This window comes from Haemaphysalis longicornis, unplaced genomic scaffold (genome assembly GCF_048455015.1).
Source record: "Haemaphysalis longicornis isolate Haplotype H1 unplaced genomic scaffold, Haemaphysalis longicornis Haplotype H1 scaffold_3, whole genome shotgun sequence".
Lineage (NCBI taxonomy): Eukaryota > Metazoa > Arthropoda > Arachnida > Ixodida > Ixodidae > Haemaphysalis > Haemaphysalis longicornis.
The window spans coordinates 51,906,100-51,928,889 of NW_027526335.1; the positions used below are offsets into that span (position 1 = coordinate 51,906,100).

General features: G+C 49.6%; 1 long non-coding RNA gene across 2 annotated transcripts in view; it reads right to left on the reverse strand.

Annotated features, from left to right (window-relative positions):
• Nucleotides 1-22,790, reverse strand: part of LOC144174459 (uncharacterized) — a 202,275-nt gene that overhangs the window by 20,327 nt on the left and 159,158 nt on the right. The window lies entirely within an intron of this gene.

Here is a 22,790-nt window from a genome sequence, read left to right on the forward strand (position 1 = left end):
TAGAAAAAAAAAAGCCGGAAGAAAGAACCATCGCTTAAGCGCCAAAATTCAAGGCGAACGCGGCGGGCGAGGAGGACGTCCGGAAGCTCCGCCGTCGTCAGCCATACCAAGGCGTGCGACAAGGCGCCATTTCTCTTCGGCGGAGAAAGTTTCGAGCGTGACACGCAATTTACTGGTCCACGCCTGAGGCTACTCTTCTCGCAGCTTCGCCACAATTTACGGACTCCCTAATCTACGAAAAAAGAAAGATACACACACACGCATTGAATCTTCCTCGGCGCGACGAGGAACTACGCTATAAAATCAGCGGCAAAGCCGAGCAAAGCTTTTTCGCTTCCATAGACGAAAGCACAAGGTGCTTTAGGTACACATTTAACCGCTTAGAGTGAAGAGGAAACGAAATCTGTAGGAGAAGAAGATACACAAAGTAATGGAAGAGGTGATCTCAACGGCGAGCAGCGAGCGAGAGAAAAAAGAAAAGAAAAAGAGAAAAACCGAGCAGCGCGAATTCCGTTTCTGCGCTGAGCAGTGCAGATTCCCCACCGTCGCTGCTCTAAATTGGAAAGTCGTTCAGCCTTGGGCGTTGCCCTGCTCCTCGGGTTCTTCTCCGCGTCCTGCGGCCCGGGAAGACGGAGTTTCTCCCGGAGCCCTCGCCGCAGGTCAGTCGGAAAACGGCGGCTCGTCCCGGAGGTTCGCCCGTCGAGGCCTTTATTGCCGTCGTTCCGTCTTGGCCGCCGAGTTTGGCAATGCCGGGACCCCGCCGGAGACTTTGGAGAGGGTAGGAGGAAGAAGACGCCGAGCGAGCAGTAGTGGCGTTCGAGTGCCGAGTAGGGGCGCAACTTTGGCACCGGGGGGGCAGCGTGTTTTCAAAAGCTTCGCCGCACAGAGTACCCACGTGACATGTCTGACGTCACTGCGCGCGGTATTCTTTTGTGCGCCTGCTAAAACGAGTCCACAGTTCGGCCTATGTGGCCTCGTTGGGACGGCGTCTTTTTTTGGGACGTGCTGCAGCGAACCCTAAAAAAGAATTTCCCACTGGACGCTCACGGAATCAGGTTTTTACCAATCGAGAGCGACGATGCTGTACCTTACGACCTCGTAATGGTTCTGGCTCTGCACGGAATATGGAAATCACGTATGGCCATACGCCATCGTGACGTTGACGCAAAGCGTGCTAAAGAATACTTCGCCGAGTCTATGAGGATGATAATCGATTGATTGTGGGGTGTAACGCGCCGACGCAACGCAGGCGATGAGGCGCGCCGTAGTGGAGGGCTCCGGATTAATTTTGACCACCTGGGGATCTTTAACGTGCACCGAAATCTCGTACACACGGGCGTTTTTGCTTTTCGCCTCCATCAGAAAAGCGGCCGCCGCGGCCGGGAATCGAACCCGCGACTGTGTGCTCAGCATGAGCATGATAATTGAACTTTGGAGAGGTCAGCCCGACCAGCCTGATTGGCTGCCCGTGATGGAGACGCTCACAAACCTGAAGCAATTTTAACCGTCTTTCTGCTTGTTGGTGCATGTTTTTGTCAAAACAAGGCAATAAAGAAAGAAAAAAAAGCCCGTGTGGCCTCGATGTAGAGTACTGAGTACCGGCGCTGACGGCTTAGGTTCGAGCCCCAGCTGGTCTATCTCGTAGTTTTTTTTATCGCTCACCTTTTTTTTTCTAAATTAAAACACAAATGTACGCGTTGTGTTTGTTAATTATAGTGATTTTGTATGTTTTAGGTCGCTATGGGTTTGGGGCGTAGCCAACAACAACATTTAATTACCGCTCTGCATCGCGCGAACGGACATGTCACGCAGGTGCTCTGTGCAGCGAAGCGTTTGGAAATACGCCACCGGGCACGCACTGAGACCTGTCGCGCGGTTCGTCGATGACCGCGCGCGGCCGCAAGCTCTGACGTTGTACGGAACGCGCGAAGGGGCTGCCGTGAAGAATGCGCTGAAATGATGAGCTGGGGGTTAATTCTGGAAGACAGGACTTGCTTCCACCAGTGAAAGCTCACGTTTCAGTTCGTCTTAGTAGAACAAGTGAAAGAACCAACCGAAATAATATTAAGTGTATTTGTACGTCAAATTCGTCACGTTCACGCATGCGCGAGCACTTGTTCAGGTGCTTCGTACACAACTTCAACACCCATCGTTTCTCTTTACGATCTTATTTTATGCTAATGAGGAAACTTGGGCTAGTTGGTAAGGGGCACTACTATCGCAGTCCAGTGTCTCATTATTCTCGCCCTTGTTATAGTTACCCTAGTAATCATCTACTATTTTAGGTTAGGCTGCTTTCAATGTCTTAACAAGACGAGCATAGTCTATGTCCGTAAGAACTGCTATATTTAATTTTAAACCTGTATAGTTCGGAGCACCATTTCGAAAGTATATAGCTTATTATTTTGCCTTAATTCACTTCGAATATTCAAGACCTCCCTTAAAGATGACAAATTATACGCGCACAGCAGAGCTCGCCAAGCATATGAGAGAACCCGTTTTAGAATAGAAATTTCGCTACCAGACGAGTACAACCCCGACACTTCATGACAATTAGGATCGTCCTGATTATGATGAAGGTTAATGATAATGGTGGTGGCTGAGGATGCCATCTCTCCTGCGTAAGGAACCACTTGCGAGAACAAGAACGCCCGCGTGCCCATTTTTAATGGTTCCCGGGCAGTAGTTATTAATCCGAAGGCCTTCACTACGGCGTGACTCACAGGCCAGGTGTAGCTGCGGTGAGTAAAACCACAAAATTTGACGACTAGTTGTACGTAGCGCCATCTTTAGGTTCGTTGTGAAATGTACCCCTCATCTGTTGAGAGGGACAGAGAGAGAGAGAGAGAGAGAGAGAGAGAGAGAGAGAGAGAGAGAGAGAGTAACGTGTTTATTGCGAAAAGCAATGGGGAGGAGTCCTTAGCACAAGACCCATTGAGCTTTCCCAGCCTCAACAGCCCTCAACACCAGCAGGCGCTGATCATTGAAGTCGGAGCTGGTCACAGCTCTCTCCCAAAGCTCGCAGCAAGGGCTTAAAGGAACCGCTGTTCATTCTCCGTGGCCTATTGCAACGCCTTGACGGGAAAAGTCGTGTAGAAAATGGCGTGCTCTGCATGCCCGCTGTCAGTGTTCTTTAGGAACTGTCGCATAATAAGACATCATCCCTGCAGTCTACAAAACTGTGATATATCGTCTCTGGGCGTTCACAAAGGAGGCAGTTCACGGCCAAGCTACAGGAAGACCACGACCTTGCGTAACAGGGCGCTTACCGGTATGTAAATTTTAGAGAGCGAGATAGAGAGAACCTTTAATGAAAGCTGAAGAAGTCAGCCCCACTTACGGTAGGGCTTGCTACTAGAGATGGGGGTGAATAGAGTGAGATGAAAAGGGGAAATATATATATATATATATATATATATATATATATATATATATATATATATATATATATATATATATATAGAGAGAGAGAGAGAGAGAGAGAGAGAGAAAGGAATGTATATGTTTAGAGGGTTCAGAGCAAGTCTTCGATCCCTGATTCCGCAAGAAAAGTAAACAGATTTTGTATCCACCATTGCTTCGCCATGATTTCGTCAGGATCCAACGAAGTGGGAACGGTCTGGAGCACTTCCACATCGGAGTCGCGCAAGTGCCTTCGTCGCTGTTGTTTATTGACTAGCACATCGCGGGCAGAGGCACAAAATGTAAAAAGCGTTTAACACCTATAATCAGCACACCTGGCTGACTCCATTGAGGGTGCCTTGGTATCAGCTCTGGAGAACTAGTCTGAGTAGTTTGTGGAGGTGTCGACTATGTGATAGGCATTCCGATCCAGCTCGTTCAATTCTTACTAAAGTGACGCTTTCTATTCCTCACTGGTGGCGATGTAGTTACGCCAAAACGCACTAAACGAAAGCCACCTTTACACGAACCCAACTTCTCAGGAAAAAAAAAAAAAAAGAAAACGCTCCCCGTGGTAGGGGTTTCTCGCGTTATAAAGCCGACGTCTGCCCGATTGTGCCATCATCGCATTCGGGTATGTCAGCATTTCCTTTGGGTTCGTTGCGCGGGTGTTGGCTTTGGACATTGGCTGAGTGGAAGTGGACTTCGGCTTTGGACTTGACAGCTTGGATTTTGGATTTTGATTTGACTCGGTTTGCAAGGAGAGGAAAGCTTCGCGTTTCGCCATCGTTCTCTTAAGATAGGAGCTTTGATTTTTTTCGGGAAGCTTCGGCGTTTCCACATTGCACAGAGGAATTCGTATGTCTCACCTAATAAAAAAAAAGCTTCAGCCTCCCAAAAACGTGAGTGAAGAGGAAGATGGTACCAGTACCAAGCCGTTACTGCGACGACGATGGCTATTACAGCCCTCAAACCATCGTTGCACGAACGTGAAACCTGATCCACCTTTTTTCGTCGTTCCCGCCACAATTTTCGGGCACCGACTGTCGGGCATTACAACACTATCTCGTTCTTTTACCCTGAAAACTTTCTACTGAAGAATCGTATAAGAATTACAACTGCTACAAAGTGACATAGAGATGGGGCAGAGAAGGAAGAGTGTCTCCGAGGATTAAAATCCCCCCAACCACCGAAAAGGTTCGATTCCGGAGCATTAAACCCGACTCTCGGAAAAGCTAATGCGCTATTTATAGGTTGCCTCTTTCTCCTGGCTCGCTGCGCCTCACGGTGACTGGTTTCTGATGACGTCCAGCTATCCTCGCAGAAGGAACGCTGCTGTGTCCAGAGAGGATCCGAAAGCAATGGACGGAACGAAGTTTTAAGGCTGAGAGGCTGGGTGCGGAGACTAGGATTTTTTTTTTTTCTCGTTTTCCCATTACTCTTGTTCTGAAGCTTGTTTCTCAATGCTTTCGCAGTGTTCTGATTTCAGCGTTCCGCACCTATAAAACACAAGAATCGGGAGCGAAATTAGCGACCGCCGCACCTGACATTTGTAACGAAATTTTAAATGCTGCTTTGGCAACGTGTTCTTAGACATGTACAATGACCGATATGCAGATAAAACAAAGTTCAGCAAGGAAACTTATCTTTATAGCTGTAATTCTACCATTCTGCACACGTACAGTTATAAACAAATGAAATGCGAACACAAAAATATGAACCAAAACACACAAAATTGAAAAAATGCTGTTCAAGGAGGTCCAGTAATGGCGCGCTATTGGTATATTTGGAAACCAGGATTCACCAACTTTGTTACTGTAATTAGCCACACATTATTTGGACTTGCATGGAAAGGAATCGCGTTATCTGTGTGTCCTGGTTAATATTTTCGTGTTCGCGTTTCATTAGAACGTGACCCTACCTCCACATAATTCGGTATGAAGAGGCAAACGCAGAGAAACACGTAGGTGCACACGAGCGCGTCAGTTTGTCGAATACACTTGCAACGCTTCCAGCGCTAAAGTACTTGGAGAACTGGATGACCCTGAGCAGAGTAGCTCGTAAAAGAGATCAACGCAATGGCAACCACTCCTACGGGTATGCATGAAAAAATTCGTAGATGAATCAAGGCAAGAGTGGCCCAGCTGCTGGGAAGAGGCGCAAATGAATCGGACCTGCATACCAGGGACGAGGTATGCCAGGGTTCCTGATCTCAGCTAAGATGGAGTTCGCCGAGGAAGCTGCCCTTGCCGGTCGGAGGAATGGCCCCCAGGCAATGACATCCACTCTGTGCTCTCGCATCAGCGTGGACATGCCGCGCAAGCCGAAGTGGATAGCGCGCAAGCGGCGACGGCGGGGCAGGCACCAGCAGCAGCAATGCAGTGCTGGCGGCTGCTACGGCGTCCGGGCCAAGCAGCGGCTCGGCGACGTGCGGCCTTGCGCGACGTCGTCGTCCTCCTCATAAAGGGCAGCGCGCCACTGGCCGGCTGCTCGAATTCGCGACGAACAAAGGGCGCCGCGGACACAATGCGCGAGGAACCCGAGAGAGCGAAGATGGAGAGCTTCTCCCGTTCCTTAGGTCCGGCTCGCGTCCGATGCAGGACGCGCGGCGGCGGCGGCGGCGACGAAAGGCCCGTGAGAGACGACACTATAGCGGCGCGGTAAAAGGAAATAAATTGTGCGTCGCGCGCATGCGCCACCCACGCTGGCCATTGGTCAACTCGGCCATGCGCCTTCATCAGTCACGTCGCGGAATAATATCCTAATGCAGCGGTTCCCCCCCTCTTCTCTTCCGGCGGCGGCGGCCATAATGGGCCGGGAGACCATCCGTCAAGCAACCAAAGGGGGCTCTCTTCGCGCGACCAGAAGCAGCAGTGGGCGCGCTACCGCAGCACTGTCGCGGCTGCGACGCACCCGAAGCCTGCTCGGTGAACCACAGGCACGCGGCCAGACGCCGAGAGAGCTCGGGATATGCCTGCGACAGGCGTGCGAGAGTGGCTTGCCTACGGCTACACACCAACGGCGTGGATGCGGCATCCCCCTGTTTATGCTTGGCTCCCGACGATGGCGGTGAATTAATGAGCACGAGGATTGCCTTTCGTTGTTTTTTGCGTCAGCGTGGCTTTCACGCACGTACCCTTCGCAATTCACCCTCTGTCGATAAAGTCAACTCAATGATGCTAGCTTTGTGGTAGAGTTCCTCCGGCAGCAAACTAAATTCTTCCTTTTTAGCGACATTGGTGACTTGGTTTTAGTTATTCGCCTGTTGCACTAGGTGATCTATAGCTATTGAAGAGACATTTCTTTTCAATTTTTGAACCCGAAAGTGTTTTATTCCAGGATACACAAACATTTGAGTGACGTCACATCCGTCACGGAAGTGACGCCAGTACAACGAAGCAAGCGGCCTGAAAAGGGTGCACCCCTGCACACAAGGTCTTCTTGCGCGGAAGCAACCTTTAGAACAAAGATTACGTTATACTTAAGGTTGTTCGTTTTCAAGTTTTATACTTTAAACCGAACGTGTTTTATGCCGCGATACCTTAAGGAAATGACTCCAGTACACCTTCGCCGAAGCGACCCGCCGGCAGGACGTCGCTCGCCAAACACACCCGCAAGACAGCCGCCGACCCGCAAATCATGATCAGCTGCAAATTTCGCTGCACATTTCACTTTTGTGTTTTACCGATTCCTATGACGGAGGAATCAACCACAATTTTTGTTGTTTCTTATAGTTCCAACCAGTTGGTGCTGAATCAAACTCAACCAGCCGTCGATTGGCTTAACCCGCATGGCAATGCAATGTGTATCGCATCTGGCATCAGCGTGCGTACAGTGCTTTATTTGCTACCGCGTTACGAAATAAGAAACCGGACACAGAAGACACCGTGTTGCAAAGCATGGTGGCAATAGTTTTCAGTACACCACAGTGCTCTTTAGTTTTTTTTCTTCTGCCTCCCAGAGCCCCGCAATGGTAGCTCCCCAAGCAGTTGAGAAAGTATTCCCACAAAACGTCAGTACACATCCTTGTTTTGAGCGATATCTAACCGCAGAACGACAATAGTGTACGTGCGCCTAGATTTGGGTTCCCGCGAGAGCAACGTTCAGTGTAAAATCTCGTTTTGATCATCTTTCCCCATGGCATGTGTTTGATGTGCCACGAACGCGAAGAACGCGAGGAATGAAGCCACGTAAGAGCGTATTTGGAGGATGTTCTCTCCATCTCGTCTAGCTGGCCCGCAGTACATTGCGAGGGCCAAATACAAGACCGACTAGGTAAGGTTAGGTTGAAAGGATCACGTCTGGCTCATAACTCGATGGGTGTGCCTGCCTGGATAAGCGGGTAAACCCTAGAAAACAAAACAAAAAAAATCCTGAAAACAGCACATAACAAACTTGCTAGAGGGATATGAAAATAATAATCTCATCAAAGTTTCGTGTTCACTTTTTCTTTTAGCCCCAATCACATGGAGCGATTTTGCGAGCGACTTGGGGCGCGACGCGACTAGCGACGAACTACTTTTCGCCGCGCACCAAGTCGCTCATCGAATCGCTCGGTTCTGGGTCGCCAGAAACAGTCGCTCGCCTCCCGGAAGTGGCCTCAGCGACTAGCCAATAGTAGAGCCCCTACGTAAGCACGCAACCTCCGGTTTTGAAAGAGAACGGGGGGAAGATTTTGCAAATCCACGCAGACGACGTTTGCGGTGCAGCGGCAAAGAAAGCTTTGCGTGGCAAAGCTTGTGTACACGCTGAAGCAGAAGCAAGAAGGCTCCCGCTCACACTGGGTGAGACCCGTGTGGAAAAACCGACGTCAAGAAAGCGAATTCTTCACGGCGTTCATGTTGGAGCCGAGAAACGAGGCGCAGAAGGAAAAGCGTGCGCTATCGCTAACGCATGGCAAACCAGTTTTAGAGATGCAATGAAGTGCAAAAAGCAAGGTAGAAAGGCGTAATACTTTTTAGTCATGCTTTTTATGACAAATGAACAAAAAAAATGTTTGCAAACATCCAGCGTACCAAGCGCGTTACTATGCGCAGTGCGGAAACATTGAAATCGCCATCCTCAGTCGCATGCTCAGTCGCTCGAGCCGTCGCTGTCATGTGGCTGCCTCGGCGAGCGACTTCGGTTCGGCGACTGCGGATCCTAGTCGCGTCGCTCGTCGCGTCGCTGGAAAAATCGCTCCATGTGGTTAGCGCTTTTAGTCTCTTCTTTTTCGCCCTTTCTTCTACCTTACTTCGTTTAGGGCCTTTACTCTCTTCTCCCCATCCCCGCAGAGTAGCATGTAGGCGGGAACATGCCGGCAAACCTCTCCGCTTTAATCTAATAAAAAGCTCTCTCTCTCTCTCTCTCTCTCTCTCTCTCTCTCTCTCTCTCTCTCTCTCTCTCTCTCTCTCTCTCTCTCTCTCTCTCTCTCTCTCTCTCTCTCTCTCTCTATCTCTATCTCTCTCTCTTGTTGGCTTTTTTATTTATAGTTTCTTCTTTTCCTGAAAGGAATTTGATCGTGTGCGTTTATATAAAGAGCTGAATTCTTTTACATGAACTGGTCTGTATGAGCGTTCGCGTTGCTCAGCGTTTCCAAGATAAGAAGAATGCGTCGGAATTGAGTCATAGCTGTCGAAATGAACGGTAGGCGTTTTACTATCCTCGATAACCCAGATCGAAAAATAAAAGGTTCTTAGAATAAGACCCAGCCCGCCAACACTTCACTTTCTTCACGGGAAGCGTGCGTGAAGCGGAGGTTCTTCGTGCGTAGAAGGCGTAGTTGTTTCTGGCGGTGGCACTTCATTCTGACCTTTTATACACGTCTGCGAAAAGAGCGATGTTGACGCGGCCTAAAGGCAAACACGCGAGCGCCCCCACAAAACCTGGCAATAACGCGGCCTGCGGGCAATACCGGCCTCCGTCACCGCCGCACCCGCCGAGCCCGCTGCTCTCCCGTAGACGGGGGGGCCCTTGCTTCAACTCTGTTTGCTCGCGGGAACGCAAACTTCCGAACTTGAAACCCGAAGGCCTCTAATGGCTGCGGGCCTGTGGTTTGTCAACGTTCCCATAAAAGCGTGGACCTGGCATACACGCGTTTAGAGCGGTGCCTGTCAACGGTATTAACGTTTTTTTTTTTTTTACTCCTGAATGGCCAAAGAGGAGGGGGGACGTATTTAAGCGGACGACGTAAATTAGTTTTGCATTGCCTGTGTGGGTCAACGTTTATTTTTATTTTTTTCCCTTCGTTACTCCGCTCGCCTCTCGAGCGCTAATAAAGTGGCGAGCTCTGCCTTACATCAACTTACCGAATATAAACTTTCGCAATTAGGTTACCCACAGCCATCTTCCTAACAAACGCTTTCATCTACGCAATTTGGCTGTGTGCAGACACCCCGATTAAGTGCCGAAGGGCGTTTCATTATCACTCTGTAAGCTCGATTAGTCCCGCTTAATCAGTGTTACCCTTCTGAACTCCTAATCACTGCAAGAAAGCGGCGATTCTGTTTAATGCGTGTAGACTTTGGCTTAGTTTTATAGTCGTAGCATTTTGGTTGGCGGCCCTGCAATATAGAATAGACAATGTAAGCCCACCGACTTAGACTACAGACACATTATAGACTAGCTAATGTATATGAATGACACCTTTTTACGTCACTGAACGTCTCAAGCGGTGACTTTGTGGCTCCGGAGTAAATTAGCAGGGGAAGAAAATTAACGTCGTCGTAATACCTGCGATTGTAGGCAGATCCTTTCGCAGTCCTGGTAAGCTTCTTGGCGACGTCTTCGCGCTTGACCAATTCAGCAGACCTCACCCGGATACGACCTCGAGACCACTCTGCCTCACATGACCTTTACCTGTTCTACAAGTTTTCTCCGCTTCTAGAATTCCGCAGCCCACTTTAAGCACATCTCACCCACACACACACACAAAAAAAAAACACGAAAAACGACACCCGTAACAGAAACACTATTTTCAACCATCCACTAAAATAGCTACGTCTTTCGCTAAAGGCGAGCTTGAACAGGTATAGCAGTTCGAGATCAATTCGTTTGCCTCGTCTTTCCTTTTCCTCTTTCTCTCCCTGCTTTTCTTCGTTACGAGACGTGAGAACACACGGGGCAATATCAAATTACCAGACGAAGAAAAACAGAGCCGGCAAGTACGGGTGTGACGAGAGGGAGGGGGGGGTCTTGTACGGAACAAAGTTGTCGCAGCGCGGCCGTAGCAAGAACAGAGCCTCCCCGAAAGCCTGTGCTTCAGTGCGGGAAAAAAGATGAATCGAAGGGCCGTTCGGTCTCCAGAGGCGCGAAATGCTCCCCCAGATTCGGAGCCATCGGAATGGGACCAATCAGTTGAAAGGCACTTCCGTTCCTTTCTGCGGCTGCGGGCCTGATCAGGAAAACCGGTGCGGCCACCTTATTGTTATTGTAATAGCGGAATGAAAGAAGGTGGCGACTGGTCTGCGTGGAGGGGGAAGGGGGGAATAAGTGCCCCAGAGAGATAAGGGGGGGGGGGGGAGAGGGGGAGAAGGGAATCAAAACCTAGACCTTTATACATGGTCCCGAACCTCATCACTCCGACTGGAGAGGGGGAAAGGAGGGGGACACCTCTCAGCTCGCACACACCCTCTGAAAGGAGACGACGTATTGAATGAGCAGAGTCGTTCGAGCAGGAAACGAGAGAAGGGTTAACAAATATAAAAGAGAGAAGCCGCGATCCTCTGGTCGAGTGAAGGGGGAAATAAAAAGACGAAGGGTAAAAACAAAGGCCCCGACGTGCCAAGGGTGAGAAGGCGACCAGGGCATTGTGCGCCCCCGTGCTTTCATAGAGGAGGTCTCGTCAGAACGCCGGTGCACAAAGAAAACGGAGGAAAAGGAGCACGTCAGATGCCAAGAAAGTGCAAAGAAGATAGCGGAGATCGGCGAACCGTAAAGCGTTCTCGTGAAGAAAAAAAGAAAGAGGACGCGACAAAGAAAAAAGTGGATGAGGGCCTGGACAAAGCGGTCCGTTGAGAGGGGAGCCAATTATGACCTAATTAGGAGTTGTGTGAGATTCTCATTTATTGGCCCGGCCATAGAGAGGGCTCTCCCTCTTATTAAGCTGGTCCCCTTCTTCTCCCGCCGTCTTTATACGTCGCCGTCTCGAAGGGTGTCGGGAAGGGGGGCAGCAGCAGCAAAGGGGGTGAGTCGAAGATGACGAGGGAAGAGGGGGATGAAAGATGGCAGACACAAAGGGGAAACAATAAAGCGGCCATTTCGAAGACCGGGTTGACGACGCCCGCCCAGAGCTGGGACAGGGACCGGCTTTCGGATCAATACGCGAAGCACAGGACGGGAGCTGGCGACGTCAGAGAAGCAATGGGCAGCCGCCACCGCGCTGTCGCCGTGTATCAATTGGGGTGCTTTCATCCCCTTCTTGAGCCCTCCTTGCCCCTGCCTAGGTTCAGGCGTTCAAGAAGCACGAGGCGAAGGATAGGAAATCAGGAGTGCGTATATATATATTGTAAGGGCCTTGATTACTCGGTGAGGTAAGGCGTTTATTTTACGACTAAGCAGTCTCGGAACACCGGACCAGCAACCAACGATGATGATGATCGGTCTCGTAGAAGACGAAGCGTTCCTCGATGTGTTTGGTGATGAGGATAATGTAGTAGTGGAATAAATGATTTTCTACGCTTCGTAGCTTCGCGCTCACACTTATTCCCCCCGCCCGTCAAGGCGGCCTTCCGGCCGCAATCACACGGAAGGACGACGATGGAACGGCTTGAGCCGAGACACGTGCACAATCTCGGTGCCACGGCATCGGCGGTCGGCAGGTGGAGTTACTAGGGTTATGCGGAAGTTGACCGGTGAGGTTTTCTCTAGAACGGTGTACGGTCCAAGGAAACGGTGAAGGAATTTTTCGCAAAGTCCAGGAACCCGGAAAGGGGTCCATAACAAAACTTCATCGCCAGGCCGGAAATCAACAGTCCGGTGAGATGCGTTGTAGCGCTCTGTCCTGTCCTGCTGACACTCAGTAGTGCGGTCACGGGCAAGCTGGCGGCAATACTTCACGCGAGAGGTGAACTGTTCAGTGCTTGGAGCAGAACGTGATACAGGGGCGGTAAAGAAACAGGTGTCTAGTGGCGAGGACGGTTGGCGGTCGTATACGAGGAAGAATGGGGAATAACTGTTGTGCGTTGGGTAGCCGTATTGTAAGCGAATGTTACGAAAGGGAGTATGTGGTCCCAATTGCTGTGATCAGGTGCAATGTACATTGAAAGCATGTCAGAAAGCGTGCGATGAAATCTTTCAGTAAGTCCATTAGTTTGAGGGTGATATCCGGTGGTCAATTTGTGAACAGTTCGTGAGGCATGCAGGACTCTGCAACGATGTTCGAGAGAAATGTTCTCCCCCGGTCACTTAGCAGGACACGAGGGGCGCCATGCCACAAGACGATGCGGTGCAAAAAGAAGCTAGCAACCTCTTCGGCACATCCAGTACGCAAGGGAGCCGTTTCAGAACAGCGTGTCAGATGGTCCACAGCTGTGACGATCCAGCGGTAACCAGTACGAGTTCTAGGTAGCGGCCCGTACAAATCAATCCCAACAACGTCAAGAGGCTCACCGGGGCACGAGATAGGTTGTAGCTGTCCAGCCGGAGGTGATGTAGGGCGCTTGCGACGCTGGCAGGAGGTACAGGACGCGACGTACTTGGATACGCTTGTGGACATGCCAGGCCAAAAGAAACGGGCTCGGATGCGGTCATACGTTTTCTTATATCCGAGGTGGCCAGCGGTCGCATCGTCATGAAAGGCCTCCAAAATTGTCTGCTGCAGTGCGCGGGGTACAACGGGAACCCACTTTTCTCCAGTAGGATGGTAATTTTGACGATGCAAAACGCCATCAACCACCCGAAATTTTGTTTGCTGGCGGCGCAAGCGACTGTGTGGAGTCTATGTTCTACCACTCAGTCTGTCGACTATGCTTTGACAATAGTGGTCTTCTTGTTGGAGCTTTTTAAGCTCAAAGCGTTCACCGACCGCAATGGAGCTGACAGGCGCAAGCGGCAACTCTTTTGCCTGCGGCGTTACGCAAGCAGTATGTGAAGGCGATAGCGGGCAGCGCGATAGCGCGTCTGCATCGAGGTGTTTCTTGCCCGACTTGTGTGTAACAGAGAAGTCGTATTCTTGTAAATGAAGAATCCACCGTCCAAGGCGTCCAGTAATGTTCTTTAAAGTCGATAACCAGCAGAGTGCGTGATGATCGGTTACAATGGTGAAATGGCGGCCGTATAAATATGGCCGAAATTTCTGGACAGCCCAAACGACGGCAAGGCATTCCTGTTCTGTGATGCTGTAGTTTTTTTCGGCGGGCGTGAGAGAGCGACTGGCATAAGCAACAGGCCGCTCTCTTGATTGGTCATCCCGTTGGAGGAGAACGGCGCCAATGCCGGTCCCACTGGCGTCGGTATGGAGAAGTGCGGGTCTTGTCTCATCGAAGTGGCACAACACTGGGCGACAAGTAAGCGCACCTTTAAAGGGACACTGAAGTGAATTTGTCAAGCTCCCGTTTTTGCTTGCACTGCGTAGACTGGCTCAAATTAGCCCACTTTTCATCGTTTATCCGGTTGACAAATCGGTAATTATTTTACAAAGCGCCGAAGAAGAAAAACTACCATGCGCGGTTTGCGGCGGCCGCACCAACTAAAGCTGTGACGTTGGGAGGAGCGGGACCGTGATTGGACGATGCCCAAGGTGAGCAACCAAACAAGTTTCGGTTTCGGTTTCGATTCTGTAAAACACAACCTGTGGCGTTGTTGGATGGGCATTCTCAATAACTCAGTAATCATCGTACCGCGCTTCTGCCATGTTGTCAGCTGTAAAAATGCATAAAGATAAGCCTCCCAGGACGGCTTGGAATTAGGGTTGCCACCTGCCCGGTTTTGGACCGGCCCGATCGGTTTTTTGAACAGCGGGCCGGTTGCCGGTCCATTACTTAAAACCGGCCGTCACTGGCCGGTTTTTTGGCCCTCGTACCGTGATTATGTCTGTTCTGGCGTTTTATAAGCATCAATTCAATAACTACGGTTATGAATATATGCCGACAAGCTGGACAAAGACACGCGAGCAGAGAAAATACGCGGGCGAGCGCGCTGCCTGAGATGGAGGGGGTCCTAAGGGAGGAACAAAACAACGAAATGCTGCTGCCGCGGTCACCAATGGCGGTTACTGTACAGTCAAGCACATACAGAGCATAAATGCAGGCTCTCAATCACTTTCAGTACAAACGTTATGTTTATTTCTGTCTAAGAAAACGCTACAATAAGTGGCACTGCATGTCAAAAAACATGGCGTCTGTTTTTAAATTAAACATTCTAAATACCACGTCCCCCCCCCCCCTCCCCCCCGGAAGGGCCGGTTTTTTATACGGGGAAAGGTGGCAACCCTACTTGGAATCGTAGCATTCACTAGCCGAGGCCTACGCAGTGCATGGACGCCCTCCGCGTACCCGCAGACGCACAAATGTCATGCGCTTCCCCCCCCCCCCCCCCCCCCTATTTGGAGCTTGCCTCACTCATGCCTGTACCGTAAAATGTGTGTTCGCACCAGGCCAAGGGTCTGTTCATTCTGGCCTGTGCCCACTGCCCGCAAGCAGTCGGTGCTTATGGACAGCACGCCAACGAGAACTCGCTAGCGCGCCAGTGCCAGCCTGCGTGCGTTCTGTGAACTAGTTCGTGGAGCCATGAACGTTGCGGCCCAAACAAAGGTGAACTCAATGTAGAAAACATCGGCAGAAAACATAAAAGTTAACTTACAAAAAAAAAAAAAAGCACGTACCCGCGGGGACTCGAACTCCTGACTTGCAAAATACTCGGCGGTGACATACCTGCAGCCTTAGAGAACTCGGCCACGAGACGGGCTGTGCCGAACACGGTAATATAAGGTATATATTGTACAACAAGTTTACATTTTTATTTAGTTTTGGCATTTTAAGCAGCTTAGGTGACTATTTGTTGTATTGTGCTCGTGCAGTAAGCGTCCCCCGAGTTTCCACAAGAGCTCACGTCTAGCAATTGCATTTCGTAGACGGAAAAGCGTTCGCAGATGCGTAGTCGTGCTGCTGACCGCTGTGCTTGTTCGCCCAGCGCAAAAAAGTGCTTCCCGCACCCTATTTTTACGCTGTACGGTAAAAATATCAGTTGATTTTATTTCCTTAGTACCTATGTTGACTTCGCTGACTCTTCTCCCGCCTTCAAGAGGCCTTATATTTTCCTACGGGCGTACCAGTCAGCGAAGCGTCGCATGTGCGCTTGTGCAGGGCTTGTGTGAAGCGACCTTGACTTGGAGCTAGATACAGTGTACAAACTAACCAAGTAAAGAAAGGCCCATTCTTCCATTCACAAACGTGTCCTGGCTTCGTTTCAACTGAGCGAACGAATTGCGACGACCCGTCGGCGTCCGGCGGACGAAACGCTGGGCCGACTGACTCTGTCTGAAGGCCGGGGAGCCGTGCAGATAGCGCAGCCAATTGCGAGCTCGGCTCCTCTCGACGTCACACGAAAACGCCGCAGAAAATGGGCGAGCGTAAAGAGAGGAGGACAGCATTTTCGAATTAAGTTTTCTACTAAATAAAAGCGCGTAAACGCGCCCAGAGTGGTCGTAACATGGCCTGGGGACCCCGGACTACAATTTGCGCAAGTAATCCCGCAATGTTTACATATCACTTCAGTGTCCCTTTAAGAGCGTGAAAAGCTTTTTCACAGTCGTCGGACCAGGTGAAGGGAACGTCGGATTGCAGAAGCCTGTTGAGAGTTGAAGCAAGGGTGGCAAAACCGGGAATAAAACGGCGACAGTAAGAGGCAAGGCCGAGGAAACTGCGGAGGGCTTTTTGTTGTAGCGGTCGAGGAAAATTGAGCACAGCTGTTATTTTGTCAGGGTCTGGTTGGATGCCCTCCTTGCTGACAACATGACCGAGGACTTTGATTGTTTTGCTGGCAAAACAGCATTTCTTTGTGTTGAGCTGAAGTCCAGCATTTGCTAAACATGTAAGTACTTCGTTGAAGCGCTCAAGATGTTGAGGAAAAGTCGATGAGAAGATCACAACATCATCCAAATAACATAAACATGTCCTCCATTTGAGCCCACGCAGGACTGTATCCATGAGACGCTCAAAAGTAGCTGGGGCATTACATAATCCAAAAGGCATAACATTGAATTCATAAAGTCCGTCCGGGGTGAAAAACGCGGTTTTTTCTTTGTCAGATTCATGCATCGGGATTTGCCAATAGCCGGATCGGAGGTCAATGCCAGAGAAATATTCCGCACCTTGTAAACAGTCCAAAGCGCCATCTATTCGGGGCATGGGGTATACATCTTTTCGAGTAATTTTGTTAAGTGCACGATAATCAACGCAGAAACGCACTGATCCGTCTTTTTTACGAACCAAAATGACGGGCGACGAGCACGGGCTAACAGAAGGGCGAATGATGTTGCGTTCAAGCTTGTCCGAAACGTGGTCATCGATGATCTTTCGTTCAGACGAAGATACACGATACGGACGGCGGCGGATGATACGAGAGCCATCCGTGTCAATGCGGTGTGCTGTTGCGGAAGGCTGCCCCAGCTTCGACGAAGAGAAGTCAAAACAAGCTGCGTGTTTTTCAAGCAAAGCAAGGAGGGACTCTGCCTCTTTAGGGCTGAGGTCAGAGCTAATGGTCGACAAGAGCGGCCGATGACGATGCAGGATCCGAAAGGCGCTGGCCTGCTGACGACGAGCAAATGGGCATAACAGACATGACCTGGTTGTCAGCAGCAGCAGTAGCAATAGCAGCACCTTTGTGCAGCAAGATCGGCTCTGAACTGACGTTCGTTGCAGCAAGTACCGCTGACCCATTCGAAAACCGAACGAGGCAGGTGGAAATGACGACTCCTTTAGGAAGGAAGGACCCTGCAGGAACGGCTAAAATGTCACCATCTTGAATCCTATCTGATCACATTGTCATTAGTGTCTCTTGCCCAGGGAGCAAAACTTGATCAGCTTGTGCCACCAACCGAGGCGGCTCCTCATCATCAACACTGGAGAAGTGGGTAGCCGTGAGTTCGACAGCCGGTAAATTGCATGAAATGACAGCGGACGCCGAAGATAGAAAGTCCCACCCCAGAATCAATTGGTGTGCACACGGAGTAAGCACTGCACAGGGAACGTGATGACGGCTTCCATCTATGAATACTCGAACTGTACACTGCGCTGAGGGTTGCAGTACGACTCCGTTAGCATTTCACAGTGAAGGACCAGTGTAAGGAGTTTTAACCTTACGGAGACGCGAACACAAATCTGCATGAATAACCAAAACGCTTGCACCAGTATCCACAAGAGAATTAACAAAAATTCCTTCCACTAGCACAGATAAAAAGTTTGATGGTCGTTGAGGAGGACTTGAGCATTTTCCGAGCGACGCAGTTTCACCTCCGAAAACTGCAGGCGCTAGTTTTCCGAGTGTTTGTCGGGAACGTGGGAAGCCGGGTGAAGAGGAGACACGGACCGTCGATACGGTGAGGGTGATCGGCGGCGGGAGGGACGATTGGTCTGAGGCGGTTCAAACGAGGGAGAGGGTGGCGATGAGCGTCGCGGGGTTGAATCATAGACACGACGTTATGAACCGTAAGGATAACCGAAATCTCGTTCAAACGGTGCGTACCCTCTTCGTTCATCTTGCATACGGCGTCGGCAGAAGCGGGATATGTGGCCCCGGATCCCGCAGTAATAGCAGACGGGTCGGTCGCTCGGGAACGCCTGGCAAGGGGTTCGCACGTTGGTGTAGTACCCCCGTGGAACGGTCGCTGCGGAGATCGCTGTTACATGTGCGGGTGGGAACGGGGCATCTTGAGGCAGGGGTGGTCGCGATACCATCGCCGAGTAGGACGGGGTGGGAGTTGTAGTAATGGGGGGTGGCGTCGGCATCACACCCGTCATGGATGCCAGCTCCTCCTTCACGAGGTCGCGCAACTGGAGCGCTTCCGAGCGAAAGGAATCGCGTGGAGGAGACGGCGGGTCATTGAACTGGAGCTCTTCGCGGATGATTTGACGTATGAGGGTGCGTAGGTCGACGTCCCCCTGTGGTTGCATATTAAGACCATTTGGTTGGAGACGGACGGCTTGCAGTTCGTCCAGGCGCTGACAGGTTGTCCGGATATCGCTGATGGTAGAAGGATTTTGAATTACAAGGGCGTTGAAGGCAAAAGGTGCTATGGCCTTCAGGACATGGCGAACCTTGTCGGCCTCCGGCATGCTTGCATCCACACGGTGACATAGAGCGAGAACGTCCTCTATGTAAGACGCATACGTCTCCTCAGGGCCTTGAAGACGACTGGCCAGCTTCCTTTTCGCCATGTCTGACCGAGCGGTTGGCCTACCGAATATCTGGCGCAGCTCCTGACAAAAGGTGGCCCAGTCGGCGAGCCGGTGGTTGTTGTTAAGAAACCATGTTTGTGCCACCTTGCCCAAGGAAAACCCAACGTTCTGTAGCTTCGCCACGTCATCCCAACGGTTAAACGCACTGACTCGAGTAAACTGATCCAGCCAGTCTTCAACGTCTTCATGGTAGAGCCAGGCGAAATGAGGAGGATCGCGCTGGCAGCTGGTGATAGCAAATGCCAGAGGCGCAGCAGGGGAGGTGCCAGCAGGACTGCTTCCGGCCTCACGCTGCATCGCTGCTACAGGCAATCGCCTACCTGAACGGAGCTCCAGGGGTCTGCTTGGAAGGCGTTGAGGGCGCGATCGAGCGCAACCTCCACCACTTGTAAGGGCCTTGATTACTCGGTGAGGTAAGGCGTTTATTTTACGACTAAGCCGTCTCGGAACACCGGACCAGCAACCAACGATGATGATGATCGGTCTCGTAGAAGACGAAGCGTTCCTCGATGTGTTTGGTGATGAGAATAATGTAGCAGTGGAATAAATGATTTTCTACGCTTCGGAGCTTCGCGCTCACAATATATATATAGCGAATCAGAATAGAAAATGAGGGGCTCGTTGAAAATAAGACGGAAATAAGGGTTGGCGGTCAAGAAAATCTCGGAAAGCTAAGGGGAGGATATAGTAGGTCATAGAAACAGATAAAGTATTTGGAAAGAAAGAAAGTGGAGAAAAAATGCCCGCCAGGTGGGATATATATATATATATATATATATATATATATATATATATATATATATATATATATATATATATATATATATATATATATATATATATATATATATATATATATATATATATATATATATATATAGTAAGGAAATGAGGGACTCGTTGACGAAATACAGAAAGATAGGTCAGCAGTCTACAACGCAAAGGAGGCATAGGGGTGTGGTTAGGCTCTTTTCTTTGCCCCGGGGGTTAAAAAGAAGGTCCCCTTCTCCCCGTGTAGTCAGAGTGGCGCTGGCTACCACCCTCAAGCGTCAGATACACTTCCACTAAATATAAATAGCCCAGAAAGTGAAGGAGAACACAGTCGCCCAGATAGCCGAATTGGTAAGGCATTCGACATGTAATCGAAAGGCGTGGGTTCGGTCCCCACTCTGGGCGCGTGTTTTTCTTTCTTTCTTTCTTCTGTATAATTAAAAAAAATGTTTACTTAATTAACCGTAGTGAAAAAGAAAAGAGCCTAACCACACCCCTATGCCTCCTTTGCGTTGTAGACTGCTGACCTATCTTTCTGTATATATATATATATATATATATATCAGGGATAACAGTCAAGAATGCCTGGGAAAGCAAAGGGGAGAATGCCGTAGGTCATTGAAACAGATGAAGAATGTTGAAAGGCAGACAGAAGGTGGAGAAAAATGCCCGTCGTGTGGGATCAGAACCCGCGACCTCCAGAATACGCGTCTGGTGCGATGACAACTGGAGGTTGTGGGTTCGGACTCGATGACAGTATTTTGGAGGTTGTGGGTCCTGATCCCACCCGGCCGGCAGTTTTTATCCACTTTTTTTCTGTCTTTCGAAATTCTTAATCGGTTTCAATGACCTACCGTATTCTTAATTCAACGAGCCCTTCATTTCCCATTCTCATTCGCTATATATATATATATAAATATATATATATATATATATATATATATATATATATATATATATATATATATATATATATATATATATATATATATATATATATATATATATATATATATATATATATATATATATATATATATATCTATGCTTGAGCACAGGCACCCACAGGCCTATGTATTACAATCGCGCCATTAACCTGGCAATAGAGAAACTTGAAGAACATGACAAATCTACTGACATAAAAATTCTATATAGGGCAAAAACCTCCAATCAATTTAGAAGAAACTCTTCCAGGGAGGGAAGCATTGACAGAACTGTAAGCACAAGAGACGTTCGTAGTGTTCTACACTACATGATGACGCTTCACAAGAAGATTGGGAATCTCCAGACAGATTAGGAAGGCTCGAAGACAAGGGCATCGAAATTCTTTTCAGCACGTCTACAGCGGTATTGGGAAGCTTGACTGGGGAAAGTTGGTGATATGAGGGAATTTGAAGAGTATTGAGCGATTCGATATTAGCGAATTACATGGTGGTGTTCACCGATTCGGGATAAGGCATGCGAGTGGACAATAGAGCACTGCACGGGCCTGATTTTAAGGCCCGAGTCCGGCCCGAGCCCGCTTCGCGAAGCCCGAGCCCAACCCTCGCCCGTAACACCTAGCCCGAGCCCGGTCCGGGCCCGGGCATTCATAAGTGAGCCTGGCCCGAGCCCGGCCCGAGCCCGGCCCGGGCCCACCATCTCAAGCCCAGGCCCGGCCCGCCCCGGTAATTTATTTTTTTGGCCTAGGGATGGCCCGCGCGTGGGTGACCAGGCCCGGTCTTTGACGCTGAAGAAAGTTTGTTTATTATATTCCGGCCGATCAGACGGAGCATCTAGTCTGTACAAGCACGTCATGAACTGAAACGCAACAAATAAGCGTTTAAAAGAGCACGTCAATCGTTTCGCTTTCACCGTCTGCTGTTCACGCCACATCGGCGTAATAATAACTCGTATTCTTACACGAGAGACGCCATCACCTTTGATGACCAGACTCTTGGCAACTTCAGGTGGTTGTCTCGGCCACAAGCTGGTATTGCTAAAATTTTTTGATCCGCATTTGAATCAACGAGTATGTACGCGCGTTGAAATACTTCACCTGCAGTGGTTGTTAAGCGGTGGTGTTTCTCTGGCACGCGAGTTTGATTCCCGGCCACGGCAGCCGCATTTTGATTGGTGCGACATCTAAAACACACGTGTACTTACCTAGATATAGGTTCAAAGCTCCAGGATATCTGAATTAAGTCATTCCTCTCTTGGGCATTCCTCGTAATCGTATCTTTGGTATGTTATACACCAAAATATAAACTCTTGATGCAGTACAAGAAATGTCTTTAAAATTGCAGTATAGTGGTCATCAGACCTATCAAAACACGTTTTTAAAACAATGCGTACAAATAACAGCAAGAATCGCGCAACAATAAACCAAGAATATTCATTTTGATGCTCTTTCCTACACTTCACGTCGGACCTATTAACGGCCGTGTCTATGAATTCAAGCCCGAGTCCGGCCCGGGCCCACGGCGTCGAGCCTGAGCCCGGCCCGGGCCCGCGGCATTGAACCCGGGCCCGGCCCGGGCCCTCCGATAATCGACTTCGGGCGGCCCAGCCCGGGATTTCGGGCCGGCCCGGGCCTGTGCAGTGCTCTAGTGGACAATGATGACTCCTCATTTATAGCTCATCAAAAGTGGTTAAATGTCGTGGCCGTTTTCTTGTTTATTGTTTTTAACACGAAAGTTTTTTATTCCTGGATACACCAAGATTTCACTGAAGTCATATCAGTCACGGAAATGGCGCCAGTACACATATGCCGAAGCGACCTGCCAGGAGGACGCCGCTCGCCAAGCACATCCGCAAGGCAGCTGCCGTCGCGCAAATCATGCTCAGCTGCAGATTTCGCTGCACATTTTACTGTCGTGTTTTACCGATTCCTGTGACAGTGGAATCAACCACAGTTTCTTGTTCTCTTTTGTTAGAAGGGGCGCGAATGAAAGCTGAGGAGAAAAAGCAGTGGAAAGTAGCAAACGCAGAACGAGTGTACCCAGCACACGAAAGAGTGTTGGCTCAACTGCTATCTTTATTACCCTTGAGTATTATGGGAGCTCCTTTTGGGAAATAAGCACCATAGATTAAAATTAGATTTGTGCATAACGTCACATGCAAGGAAGTGTTTTGCTACGTTCAAGGAAAACTGAAGTCACTGAACAAAACTACATGAGCGAAAACTTGTATGACCAACAATGCCACGGAAGTGCCGCAGAAGCTTTTTCGTCAAGTTGCTGTTCAAAGTGAAAGAGCTAGCTG